We start from the raw sequence: 13,419 nt of genomic DNA, 5'->3' as shown, positions 1-13,419 counted from the left end.
ATGATGCAGAATCAGTGGGATCCCTGAGCTTGTTTTCCTGCAACTTGACAGTCCCATCCAAGAGTGATAGGAGACAGTGACACCCAAAGTGTGTTGCTTATGTATGGTCTACTCCATAATCTCGTCTTGGCTGCCGTCACTGCAGAAAATTCTGCTACACAAAGGTATAAAATGTTGGAAATGCAAATAGGCTCTTCAGTGGTTTGGGGGCAATCTCAAGATATTTCACGTTGACTGAAATCCAGAATGTATGGAGATTTTAAGTTGTCTCAGACATACTTTTAAGGCCACTGTCATTTGCGATCTCAAGCAGTTGATCCTCTTCTAGCACGGACAAAGCCGATTCACCTGGCTTATTCGCACCTGGGTCATGGATCCACTCCTTCCCAGTTTGGGGGTCTTTTGCGGTGGGGAAATAATGCTCAAACTCTTAGGAAAGCTGAGATAGGTGACCATGCACCAGCTAGGAGAAAGAAGGCCCTGGCACGGTCTCTTTCAAAATCTCTGCTAATGTTTGAACCTTGTCGAAAATCCCAATGTTTTCTCATCACCCCCATAATTCCAGTTTGGCTTCAAATGCAGCCACTTTATCTGCTGACTTGAACACAGTTGTTGTTCTCCCCTGAAATGACAGAATGAGTTTTTTGAGCAGGTTGAATGTGTCACACAAGTAAGCAAGTTTTACAACCCATTCTGTGTCACTGAAATGTGCTTCCAGTGGTGACCATTTTTCTAAAATAAATCCCTGGAGCAGCTCTTGTAATTAAAAACCTAAAGCCATCTCACTTTTGTGTATAAGAGAAGATGTGTGTGCTCTGTGTTCATCTCCTCACAGAGCTGCGTGAACAGACGTGAGTTAAGGGCATGTACTCTAAAGTGTTTGATAATTTTAATCACATCCTGCAAAACATTGTTATGTCCAGGTGACATTTTTCAGCTAGCCAGCATTTCTCTCTGGATGACACAGTGTGAAGACTCACATTCAGAAGTGACCTCGTTGATCCAAGCAGTCAAACCAGAAAGCCGGCCAGCCATGGCAGCCCCTCCGTCCCTGCACATACTGACCCAAATGTCCAATTCAGTTTACCTGCTGTGTAATCATTCCAAGACTTGAACAGTTCTGCAGCTGTGGTGTTGGCTGGCAACAAAAGTACACATAACATATCCTCGTGCACATCCTCCTGAAAAATATATAGCACAAAAACAAGCCTTGTTGTCAACACTGGTAGATCTGTCAACCTGGATTGTGTACCACGGTGAGCCGTTAATCCTTTCTAACAATTGTGCCTCAATATCCTCTGCTATTTCATCAATTAGTCTAGTGATGGTGCTAGCTGAAAGAGGAGCACATGTCATCTTTTGAACTGCAGCCTCTCCTGAAAGTTCACAGCAAATGTCCTTAGTGGCAGGCAGGATCAACTCTTTTCCAATAGTGAAGGGCTTCTTAGCTTTAGCAATGCGGCTGGCCACTAGGAATGGTACTCTCAGTGCACACACGTTTGATGAAGTGGTGGCCTTCAGTAATTGCTTTTGTTCTTCATGTTCAGGTTTTTTCTTTTGAAAAAATCCAAAGGCTTGTCATTTGATGTCATTTAATGCTTGGTCTCCATGTGGAAAAGCAGTTTTTAAGTTTCCATGGCTTCATTGGATAGCTGGTGACCACATATTATACAAAGCAGGCTTGGGGAATGTGAATCACCTGTTGCAATGAGCCTGCAATTTAAGTAGGACTCGGTATTTTCTTTTAAATGTAGCTCTCATTTTGTTGGCAGTCTTAGAGTCTTCTGCTTTGTCATCATTGGTTCTTTCCCCCTTTTCAAAGAAGCTCTCCAGCAACATTTGTTTTTTACTCATTTTTGCTAGGGTTAGCCTGTGGTCTAACCAAGACTGTGACCAAGACAAGTGCGCAGTGAGGGATAGAGGTATGGATGGAAGCGGTAAATAAACTAATGGGCAGGGCACAGACAGACTAAAATAGGTGTTGCATTCTGACTTAAAGCCTGCCACCAGATGCAGCTTCACAATTGAAGTAAGATGCTCACTAGCCAGTATAATGCCTGCCACCAGATGCAGCTTAATTGTCATTTGCCACTCACTGATAGGGTTTGGATGAGTCTGCAAGCAATTGATTTATTATGTTCTCTTTGCAGTCAAACATCTCTGCTGATGATAATCTGTATTTGCAGCTGCTCCCCAGCACTAGCATCACCGCCTCAGCTCCCCCTCAGATCACCAGGCATTGGATTCTCATAAGGAGGCACAGTCTAGATCCCTCGCATGCGCAGTTTACAGTAGGGTTTGTGCTCTTATGAGAATCTAATGCCACCGCTGACTGACAGGAGGCGGAGCTCAGATGGTGATGCCAGTGATGCAGAGCGGCTGTAAATACAGATGAAGCTTCGTTAGCTCACCTGCCACTCACCTCCTGTTGTGCGGCCCAGACCACAGACTGGTATCAGTCCACCGCCCAGGGGTTGGTGACCACAGCTATAAGCTACAAGGAAGCTACAGACCTGTGACAGACCTTGTGGCATTAATAAATACCAATTATTTAAGTAGTATAGTATATGTTGCCAAAGATGTCTACCTTAGATTTTCAGCGGCCTAACACAATAACCAAGTATGCCCAATTCATGGTGATTGCAATGCCTTCACTCCTGGTTGTTAAGTGATGATCGACAGGTTCTTTCCGCCTTTCCACCTTGTGGCTCTACCATCCTTGGGATCACCGAGTCTTTTGCTGGGTTCTCTGCACCCAGGTGGCAAGCAGAGAAACAGAATGAGCCTGGAGAATCACAGAAGATATTCCTGATGGACCCATCTAGACATGGCATAATTCCACTCCACTGGACAACCTCAGTGATACAGTCTCATGCAGATGCAAGGGGGTGCTGGAAATGTAGAAAGATGTCCAGGGACCTGGCACACAGCAGCTAGTTGCCACTGTGAAAAGGCAGCATAATCTTTTACAGATAGCTAGCCACCTCAACCTCAGCAAAGTTCAAGGGTTTTTCCCCAGCAGCACTAAACACGCCAGGTGTAAGCAGAGAAAACGTGGCTGGTTGATTACATTTATGTTTAAAGTTTTTCAGAGGGAGTGTGAGGGAAGAGTAATGGTAACAAGGAAAAGGTTCAACCAGTAATAACTGAGTCCCAATGCAATGGGGAAAGAAATGAATCCATGGGCAGCTAATTTGCCTAGGGAACAAGGAAGAAAGATTCAATGAAAGGGCATTGGGGACATGGACATTGGCACTGGAAAAGTGAGGAGAGCTTGACAGACACAATGGTTTATTCGCAAAGTGTGTTTGGGGAGCTAGAATGGCTGGAGCAGTGAGTGCCAGCTGAAGGGGAGGCCGTGGGAGTTGGTAGTGAAAGGAGAGCAGAAAGAAATATAGTAGCTGAGGATGAAAAGGGACTGTAAGTTTTGGGTGTTAGGAAGGTGATGCTCTTGAATTTTGTCCCCTGGGTAGTAGCATGTGACAGATTGAATTATAAAATGTCCATATCCCAAACCTTACGCTTTGCTTTGTGATTCTAATGTACTTTCCCCACTGTGGGTGGGGCCTTCTGACCCATAACTCTGCTTTGGCTCGCTATAAACTCTTGAAAAAGAACTTGCACTTTAGGCTTTTGCTTTCTTGATCTGTCTTTGCCCTTTGCCCTGCCTTTGCCCTGGAAAAAGTGCTCAGACTAGCTTCCCAGTGGATGAGACATTGGGAGCAAAGCTGAGCTGCCATGCTTGAACCAGCGAGGGGCAGTGGGGACCAGTCAACAAAATGGAACTCAGGCAACCTCAATAGAGCCATCTAGTCTACCCTCACTGGCTCCATACGAGTGAGGAATAAAGGCTTGTTTGTACATGACGTTGAAGTTTTGCAGTTGTTGTGTAGCTTCACTGTGGCAATATAAAACTGATACAAGAGCTGGAAAGGAGCTCCACAGCGAATGTGGGAGAGTGGCATGAAAGCTAATAATAGCCTGCAAAACCCTTTGCAAATGCTTGCTACAAACCCTCATCACTGTAACCTATTGTCCAGATTAATAAAAACCCATACACTTTGGCTTTCACCAGCTCAATTCTATGTTTACCTCCCTTTTGTATTTCCATATCTTTTTATACAGTGGCTTTTGTTATTATAATTATTAACTTTAATCAAGTAGTATGTAAATAGAAAAAAACATCAGCACCAAAAGATAGACCAGATGCTAAGAAGATATATCTTTGAAAACACAATTGAATGTTTTTTGAAAAGTCTAGAGAACTGTGATTTCCTGATTTTTTTTTTTTTGCATCCTATATAAAGAAAATTAAGAAAAATCTGGAAGGATTAGCTTCTGAAATTAATTTACAAGTTCATGCTATACCTTAATAAAACCAAAGCATGAACTTGAAAAAAACTGCATTATGTCTGTAACTATTGCAGGAAAATAACAGGGAGATCCAGTAAGTGGAGTTGAACATAAATAACTGACACAATATCAGAATGATTGCAGAATAATTACTGTAGAATTATTTAATGTTTAAATGTTTTAAATTAAAGAAAAATATTTGAAGAGCATGTGATCCAATTTTATGTCCTGTTGAAAAAATTCTTTTAAGCTGTCAGTAAATTGTTGATCCTAAATTAATAAGCTTCAACCTATCTATGTACATAAAAACACCCAAAAGGTAGTCACTCATCTAGATTCTTGGAATGCCATAGCTATTCTGTGTTTTTCTCGATGTAGAATGGGGCTTTGTAATTTAGGACATTATAGTCTATGACTTTGTTTTCTATTCAAAGATTTACGGGGATTATTTCTTGGAAATAAACAAAAGTATGCCAATTTATTATAAAATAAATTTTCCAGATTTTGACCATATTAAAGTTTTCAAACAAATTTGTTTCTTTGTTTAATAGCTCTATTAAGCTATTCACACACCATCAGATGGGCCCATTGTTTACAATTGAACGATTCTTAGAAAATTTAGAGTGTTGTGCAACTGTCACCACAATCTATTAATAATTTTCAAATATTTCCATCACCCCAAAAATTTCCCTTATGCCTTTTCAAAATTATCCCCCAGCCTCAGGAATACCTAAGCTTATTTCTGTCCCTTTAGACGTGAGTTTCCCAGACATTTCATATAAACAGAATGATGTGATGTACAATTTTTTACATCTGGCTTTTTAAACTTCCTATAATGTTTTTAAGGTTCATCCACGTTGTAGGATGTAATATAAATTTTGTTGTATTGAGTTTTTATTCAAATCAAAACACATTCTAATTTCCCTTGTGACTTCTTTTATCTATGGGTTATTTGGAATTGTATTGTCTAATTTGTAAATATTTAGGGATTTCCCCAAATTCTCTATGTTGTTCAGTTCTAATTTTATTGTAAGGAACAGACTTTGAATATTTCAATCCTTTTTAAATTTATTGAGAGTTGTTTTAAACCTAACATTTGTTCAATCTGAGAGATTTCTATGTGTTAAAAAAGAAAAGAAAGTGTATTCTGCTGTTGTTGGGTGGAGTGTTCTGTATTTATTTATTAGTTAACACAAAGTAGTTGATAGTGTCATTCAAAAGTACTATTTTCTGACTTGCTCTATTATACATTGAGAATGGAATGTTGAAACTCTTATTCTAATTGTTGAATTGTCTTTTTTATACTACATTTCTGTTGGCTTTTGCTTCATGTATTTTGCATGCTCTTCTTTTAAGTATGTATACATTTACAGTTATTGTATACTTCTGATATATTGACCCTTTTATATCATGAAATGTCTCACTTTTAGTAATATTTCTACTTTTAGAAACTATTTTTCTGATATTAATACAGATACTCCTTTTTTATACTTACTATTTTAATGGTATATATTTTTCTATGTATTTACATTCAACTTATTTGTGTCTGTGACTCTACCATGTTTCTCTAGTAGACAGTTGGATCCTACTTTTTGTTTTTCAACCTTAGGACCTATGCTTTTTTTTTTTATTAAAGTGATTTGTCCGTTCACATTTAATGTAATTATTGACATGGATGGATTATGACTAATTTTTTTCTATTTCATTGCTTTTTTAATGTAAAAAGTGTGCGTTTTTGCTCTGGGGATTACTATATTCCTCATAATTTTTCTCAGTCTATCTTAGGTTAGTACTGATGTAGTTCCAGCAAAGTATAGTATCTTTGCTCTAGTGTGGCTCCTATTCCTCCTGTTCCTTAATGCTCTCATTCTCATAAAAATTACATGTATATATGTTATAAAACCATAAATACAGTGTTGCAATTATTGCTTGTGACTTTTAAATAAATTTTAAAAAGTTTTAAAAGGTAACTATATATTCTTTTATATTTACTCACCTATTTTTCATTTCCAGTGCTCTTCATTTTGTCCTCTAGATGTGAGTTACCATTGGGTGTGATTCTTTTTCAGTCTGGAGACTCTCTTTAGCATCTCTTGCAAAGCAATTCTGCTATCATTCAGTCCTCTATGAATAAACCTTGTTCCCAGCAAGGTTTAGCTAGGGATGCCTCATTTCTCCTTTCCTCATTTCTGAAAGATGGTTTAGTCGAATTCTTGGTGGATGATATGTTTTGGAGGTTTGGTTCTCCCAAGTCTTGCGTTGAAATTCAATCTCCAGTGGTGAAGGTTGTGTCTGGTGGAAGGTGCTTGGGTCATGGGGGCAGAACCCTCACAAAGGACTTAGTAGCCTCCCTATCATGATGAGCGAGTTCTCGCTGTATTAGTTCACGTGAGAGCAGCTGTTTAAAAGAGCCTTGCCCTTCCTCCTCTCTCTCTGGCTCCTGCCCTCCTCCTGTGACACCCTGCTCCCCCTTTACCTTCTGCCTCGATTAAAAGCTTCTTGAATCCCTCACCAGAAGCAGATGGTGGGTGGCACAATGCTTCTTGCACAATCTTTAGAACCATGAGCCAAATAAACCTCTTTTTTAAAATAATTTACTCAGCCTCGGGTATTTGATAGCAGTGCAAAATGGACTAATATAGTGGACAAGTTTTTTTTGTTTTGTTTTGCTTTTGCCAGAATTTTTTGCCCGTGCACTACCTTTAAGTCACGAAATTCAACTTTTAATCATGCTGTTCTCCTGTATACAATGAGTCAGTTTTCTCTTGCTACTTTTAAGATTTTTCTCTTTGCCTTTGGCTTTCAATGGTTTATGATGTGGTAGGTGTGGATCTCTTTGTATTTGTCCTACTTGGTTTCATTGAGCTTCTGGCATCTTTATATTAATATTTTTCATCTCATCTGGGAAATTATAAGAATTTACTCTTCAAATATTTTAACCTGACCCTCTCTTCTCTCCGTTTTTCCAAAGTCCCCCAATTAGCTCCCAGCAGCATCTGTACAATTTTCCCAAGAAGCAGTTTTATCAGGGACCCTTCCATGATGTGGCTTGTCTCTACCCCAAACAGGGTCTTCATGTTCTAACTACAGGGAAGAGACTGGTCACTAGCTTAAAGCTAACAAGTCACTGATCAGAATGTATTTTTTATAATCACCGTCATTCCTTATCTCTTCAGTTAAAGATACTCTTTCCCAAAGAGAGAAATAAAAAGGAAGTTTTAAATGACTAAGAATGATCAGCAGGAACCCTGAGCCAGATTAGTGCAGTGTGATTAGTGATTAGTGCAGAGAAATCTCATTATACCTATAAGTTGGTAGGCTTGTTCTTGTCCTACAAGTCTCTGTTCATTTCTCTTTAATCTTTTTCCTCTCTGATTTTTAATTCGGATAATTTCTATTGTTCTATCTTTACTTCACAGATTCTTGCTTATGTAATAGATTTTTTATTTCCACTACTATACTTTTCAACTTCAGAATTTCCATTTGGTTCTTTTTTATGATTTCTATTGTTATTGTGACCCTTATTTGTTGATTTACCATCATCCTATTTTCCTTTAATTCTTCGAACATATATATGACAGCTACTTTGAAGACCTTGTCTGCTAAAGCCAATACCTTTGCCCACTCACAGAGTTTCTACTGCCTATTGTTTTTTCTGTATATGTCATATTTTCCTATTGTTGGCATGTTCTACAATTTTTGACTAAAAACATTGAGATTTTAGATTATTGTAGCAATTTCAGATTCTTACTATTTTCTCTTAAGGGTTGTTACTGTTTCTGTTTTGTTTTCTTTTTTAGTCATTTCTTGCACTATATCTATGTTTGTTTTCCCTCCACAGAGTGTGGCTACTGTGCCTCTGTTCAGGCTTTTCTTTTTCTTTTCGTTTTTTCATTCTTATTTTTATTTTTATTTCTTAGCCTGACGTCCCAAGAATCACACTTTAGCCTGCATAGCTTAGTGGTTAGGCAATCATCTAGCCAGAGCATTTGCTCAAACACCTCATGCCAGTAAGACTTCCACCTTTTTCCAACAGGTCTGGGTGTGGTTGGGGCATGCATTTAAATGTCATGCAGGTTTCATATCTGCACTAGCATTTACTTCTGCTGGGCCATTCTAGAACTTCTCTGACAACCTCCTAGTCAGCCAGGCACATGTAGAGAGTCTACTAAGTTCATCTATGGCTCTCTCATTCCCAGGATCTCCCATTTAAATTTCTGGTTAGTCCACCATTCCACTGCTCATCTAAGCAAGACTCCACCATCACGTTTTCCTTTTCTGTTTCCTTCTAAATTTGCTGTTTTCTTTGACAATGCCCCTGGATATAGGATTTTGCCTTGTGCCAAATAAAATTAGCCCCCTCCAGCAACAAAGCCACTCATTTCTGCGGCCAACCCTGTCCTAAGAGTGCAACCATCCCAACTGAATTGAGGGAAGGAGAAAATGGGACATCCTACAGGCAAGAATGCAATAGATTCCACTGTTTTTACTTTGAGCCCAAGAATTTTTCATGAATAGACACTTCTCTATTTGTTTACTTGTGGTTATTTTCCACAGCTGCAAAGGAGTAGTTTTCGACAATTTTGTCCAGTTTCAGAGTTGTTTGTGGTAGAAGGGAACTGCTGATATTAAATTTCTCTATCTTGGTATACAGAGTATATTGTCACAATCATACTTGCTTGTTACAATATTCAATGTGAAGCCCACCCCATACCTCACTTTCTACTCTCTCTGCTTGCAATCAAATGGTAGGATGCCATGTAACATATTTTGCCAGACCAATAACTGAGTGCTAATTCCAGTGAAAGCCTTCCAGTACTGCAAAGAATACAAAATTATTCCCTGCCCACCACAGTGGTTAGAGTGATAGCAGTCTGGATGTTGTATAGACATGTAAGTCAGCTAACCATTAATTTAAAAAATGACTTCTTAGCTTTTTTGTATTTTTTACACTTTCTGGGCGAAAAATACTGGGACATCACCATCTCCCCAGCGATGACAAGAAAAAGGTGATGAGTCTCAGTGAACTGGAAGTTGACTGGTAAAGATCTTTATCATGGTTGGAATCCATCTTTTCAAACTCCTGCTGTAAGGGGAATGGGTCTCCTCATAGGTTATGGCAGGTGATCAGAACTATGATTTCAGAACCTATAAGGAATGTAAGGAGAGAACTATCTCAAACACTAAGTTCTGGATTCAATTTCTTAGCAATCCTGTCAGAGTGGGAAGAGGCTTGTGCCTCTAAAAGAGGATGTGAATAGACAGAAGAAAAAATTGACTGAGCTTGGAGAAATGATTGCACAGCACATGCCTAATAAGAGCAGAGGTTGTCGCAGGAGAGTTTGGCGATATTATTCGTTGGCCTTATGGTAAGTAGGGGTTGGGACTGTGAGAACCAGAAACCTCTTAGTAAAAGTCCCAATGACAAGGAAACTGGTGTGCTCTGAATTCCTTTAAGACAGAGGAGCGAGTATTACGTGCAGAATCAGAAGGACAGAGGTGCTTGGTGACAGATGGAGACTCCAGAGGATGTTGTTGGACATGGTAGAGCAGGGGGAAATTGGCAGAAAAATCAGATGAGGGGTGAGAATTCTGCAAACAAAAATATAACCTGAGGGCCTGACATTTGGGAATGAGGGCAAAAGAAAAAATTTTTCCTGTCCAAAACAGGCATACAATCACAAGAGAAAAAAACAACAACAACAGTGTTTTCTTAAATATTTTATGTACCTTAAAGGGAATCAGTGGATAACCACAAATTAGTAACTAACCTTGCCATCGTTATCAATATCATCATATCCTTATTATGTTAATATTAAGTAAATTATTGTTTGGGACTATTAAAATGTTCAGTGTGACTAATAAAGTTTCTTTCACAGTTTCATGTATATTGTTAATGTGAAAACCCAAATGTATACCTGGAGAGGCTTCCTTCTCAGGTGATGTCTCCCTACCACCTGTCTAACAATTCATTGTAGCCCAAGGGCACTTTTTGGAGTCAGCTATTTGTACTAAAAGGGAACTAATGAATAGTGCAAATGCCACTAAAAAAAAAAAAATAGAGTGCCTTTATCAGAAGGCACAGATGTTAACTTATCAGATGCAAGGGAAGGAAACTCTTGCTAATTGGATCCTATTCTCCCTCTGTCACTTTCATTTAAGGAGACATTTAAACAGTACACAGCTGGAATTTGGAGGTTTTCTTTAAACAAGACTACATAAAACCAAGCTGGTTTAGAGTATTTCTGTGTCTACTTCCTGTTTCTCTCTCTCTTTCTTTCTTTCTTTCTTTCTTTCTTTCTTTCTTTCTTTCTTTTTTTTTTTTTTTCTATCTTGGCTCAACTATTGACATGAAGCTGTTAGTAGTATTGAAATAAATAATTAAGCAAACAGAAAAAGTTTCCAAAAGACAGGAAGGCTTAGGGAATTGGCATAGTAAATAAGAGTGGTTGAGTCCTATTTTCAACCCAAACTCACTTTGCAACTGATTCTAAAAGAAGCATAACATGTTAGAGTTTAAAGTGATTTTAGATATTCTGTAGTCAAACTCATTCATTTTTTAAGCTAGAAAGTCGATGCTCAGAGGTGAAACGGGCTGATGAAAAACACAAAGTGATATTCATGAAAGGCCCTCTCAAGTATCAAGATTTCGCCGATCTCAGATTTGTGCTGCTTTCAACATGTTATAATACCTCTGTCCCTCTGAAATCATAAGAGATTAAGATGTATTCATCTTTCCTTTGTTTGTTTCAATCTTCTATATTATCTTCATTTCTTTACAGGTTCTCAGGGAAACAAAATTTGAAATTTCTCTCTTGTACCCATTTTTGATAGTGTCTAAAATAATAACAAAACTCTGCAAGGCCTACGATGACCATGAAATAAAAGTGTTATAAAATTCTGTATGTTGTTCAAGTGAATTGTTTATATTTCTCTAGCCTTGCACTGGTGTGCAGAAGAAAGAAAGCAATTGAATGAGACAATTTTATCTGGTGAAAATAAAGAAATGTTAAAACTCTTCTCTCCATGGAGCTACGGACAGATTATTCTAAGTGACTTTGCTGTACTATTTCCCTAAATCAAATCATTTACGGTTACCCCAGCCTGTAAATTCTTATCGCATAGTCAATATGCCACATATCGTGCTGGTCTAGTCAGTGACTCAGCTAATTGTGGGTAGATAGATTTCAAAAGTGTTCTGTGGTCCTTCTACAATTTATTTCACATTTTCCTTGGCAAACTCTGACCTGGCCACACGTGTAGAATGTAAATTCCATGAAAGGAATTTAACCTCAGTGCCCTAGTAAAGTATCTGACACTTGGAAGTTGCTGCCTCCTTCCTTGGATTCTGGTTTTCATGTTTATTTTACGGGTTTATAAACACTGTATCCACCATGTGTAACGTTTCACATGTTCATATTTTAGGCAATAATCCTAATCCCTTTATTCTTGTTATTTTTTTTTTATTTTAATGTTTAAAAATGTTATTTTTTGTGTAAAACCAGCACTTCATTGCAAAAGTGTATGTTGGGAAGAATTTTAAAATAAAAAAGATAACACTTCTAGTTGGGAAAATATTTACTGCACCAATAAAAAACATTGAGAACTCTACTCCCATCACTTTTAAGAGCTAGTAAGCCAATAAATACTAAATAGCTAGATCTCTGACAAAATCCTCAGGAGTGACAGTCCTCTTTCATAACTTCAGCGATGAGCCACAGATCAGTAAGAGAAATAACTACACTCCTACTTTTCCAAACACCTAAATGCTTCCTGGCCTACCAGGTGGGCAAATAAATCTTGGGAAATAAAAAATTGGGTTCTCAGGGCCAGTTACAGTCCTAAGAACAGTGGCCACGGAGACTGATGACTTCTGTATCGAATGAATGTGGAGAAGTTGGCCATCTTTTAGACTAGAAGTTTCCAACAGTCCCACATGACAATATACCCCTGTGATTCGGGAGAAGCTGGAAACCTCGTGTTAGCTGGAATCTTCTGCTAAACTGCACTCTTTACAGCTTTTAAGCCATTTTGAGTGGGGGCGTTGGGTATGAAATTGCTTCCTTGGATGGATGGTACGACCAAAACCATACAGCTCAGCTTTTTTATTTTTAATGCTGTCTATAGATTAATGTTTCTGGAGTGCTATTCCTGAATATTAACACTTGTCAATAATAAGAGTATTTTCTAAGTACTATTAGTATCTAAATTGTGTTCTCTAAATAATATTTCTAAAGTTCTAAATATTTCATTCATCCTGTAGGTATTTTTGAATTATCCAGTTCCCCTCAAACCAGAAAACTAGCCGAGGATTCTGCATCGCTGTGCCACGTCCACTGCAGGTTTACTGCGAGGAGCCGCAGACTGCACCGCAGCCGGGACAGTGTCTGTGCCGGACGCGAGGTCACCCTCCCTCAGTGCCAGAAGGGCGAGAGTGTGCATGGAGCAGACACAGCCCAGACCTAGTTTCCCTGAAAACACGTTTAGCACCAGAAAGCACGTATTCCAGATAAATACTGTGGCTTTATATGCAATAAAAAGATGAATAAAGCTGAATAGCAAGAAAAGTATTTATACTAATCACCAATCAAACAATCAGTGGAGGCCTCCAAGTTGTCCAGGGAAGGGGGCGGTGCACGGGCGGTTCCCCCAAGCTTTGCACCCTCAAACCAGGCCTCTGCATAAGGGAGAGGAGGAGGGGTGGGGGATGAGAGCACCGAAGCGAATGATCTATCTTATATATTAGACTTCAACTAGTGTGCAAGCTGCTGAAGTGAGGGCTCCATTGCTTTGGGGGCCTGCTGGAAATCATTTCAAACACGACAGGGCAGAGCCGGGTGTGGTGCAATCTTCCAGGCCTCAGCCCCAGGGCTGGCGGGGACGTGGAGAGACATGGAGGGACGTGGAGGGGACGTGGAGGGACGTGGAGGGACGTGGAGGGGATGTGGAGGGACGTGGAGGGGACGTGGAGGGGACGTGGAGGGGGCGTGGAGGAGGGGCGTGGAGGGGGCGTGGAGGGGACGTGGAGGGACGTGGAGGGGGCGTGGAGGAGGGGCGTGGAGGGGG

The sequence above is a fragment of the Microcebus murinus genome, chromosome 15 (assembly GCF_040939455.1).
Source record: "Microcebus murinus isolate Inina chromosome 15, M.murinus_Inina_mat1.0, whole genome shotgun sequence".
Classification (NCBI taxonomy): Eukaryota; Metazoa; Chordata; class Mammalia; order Primates; family Cheirogaleidae; genus Microcebus; species Microcebus murinus.
This window is presented reverse-complemented; position numbering follows the sequence as displayed.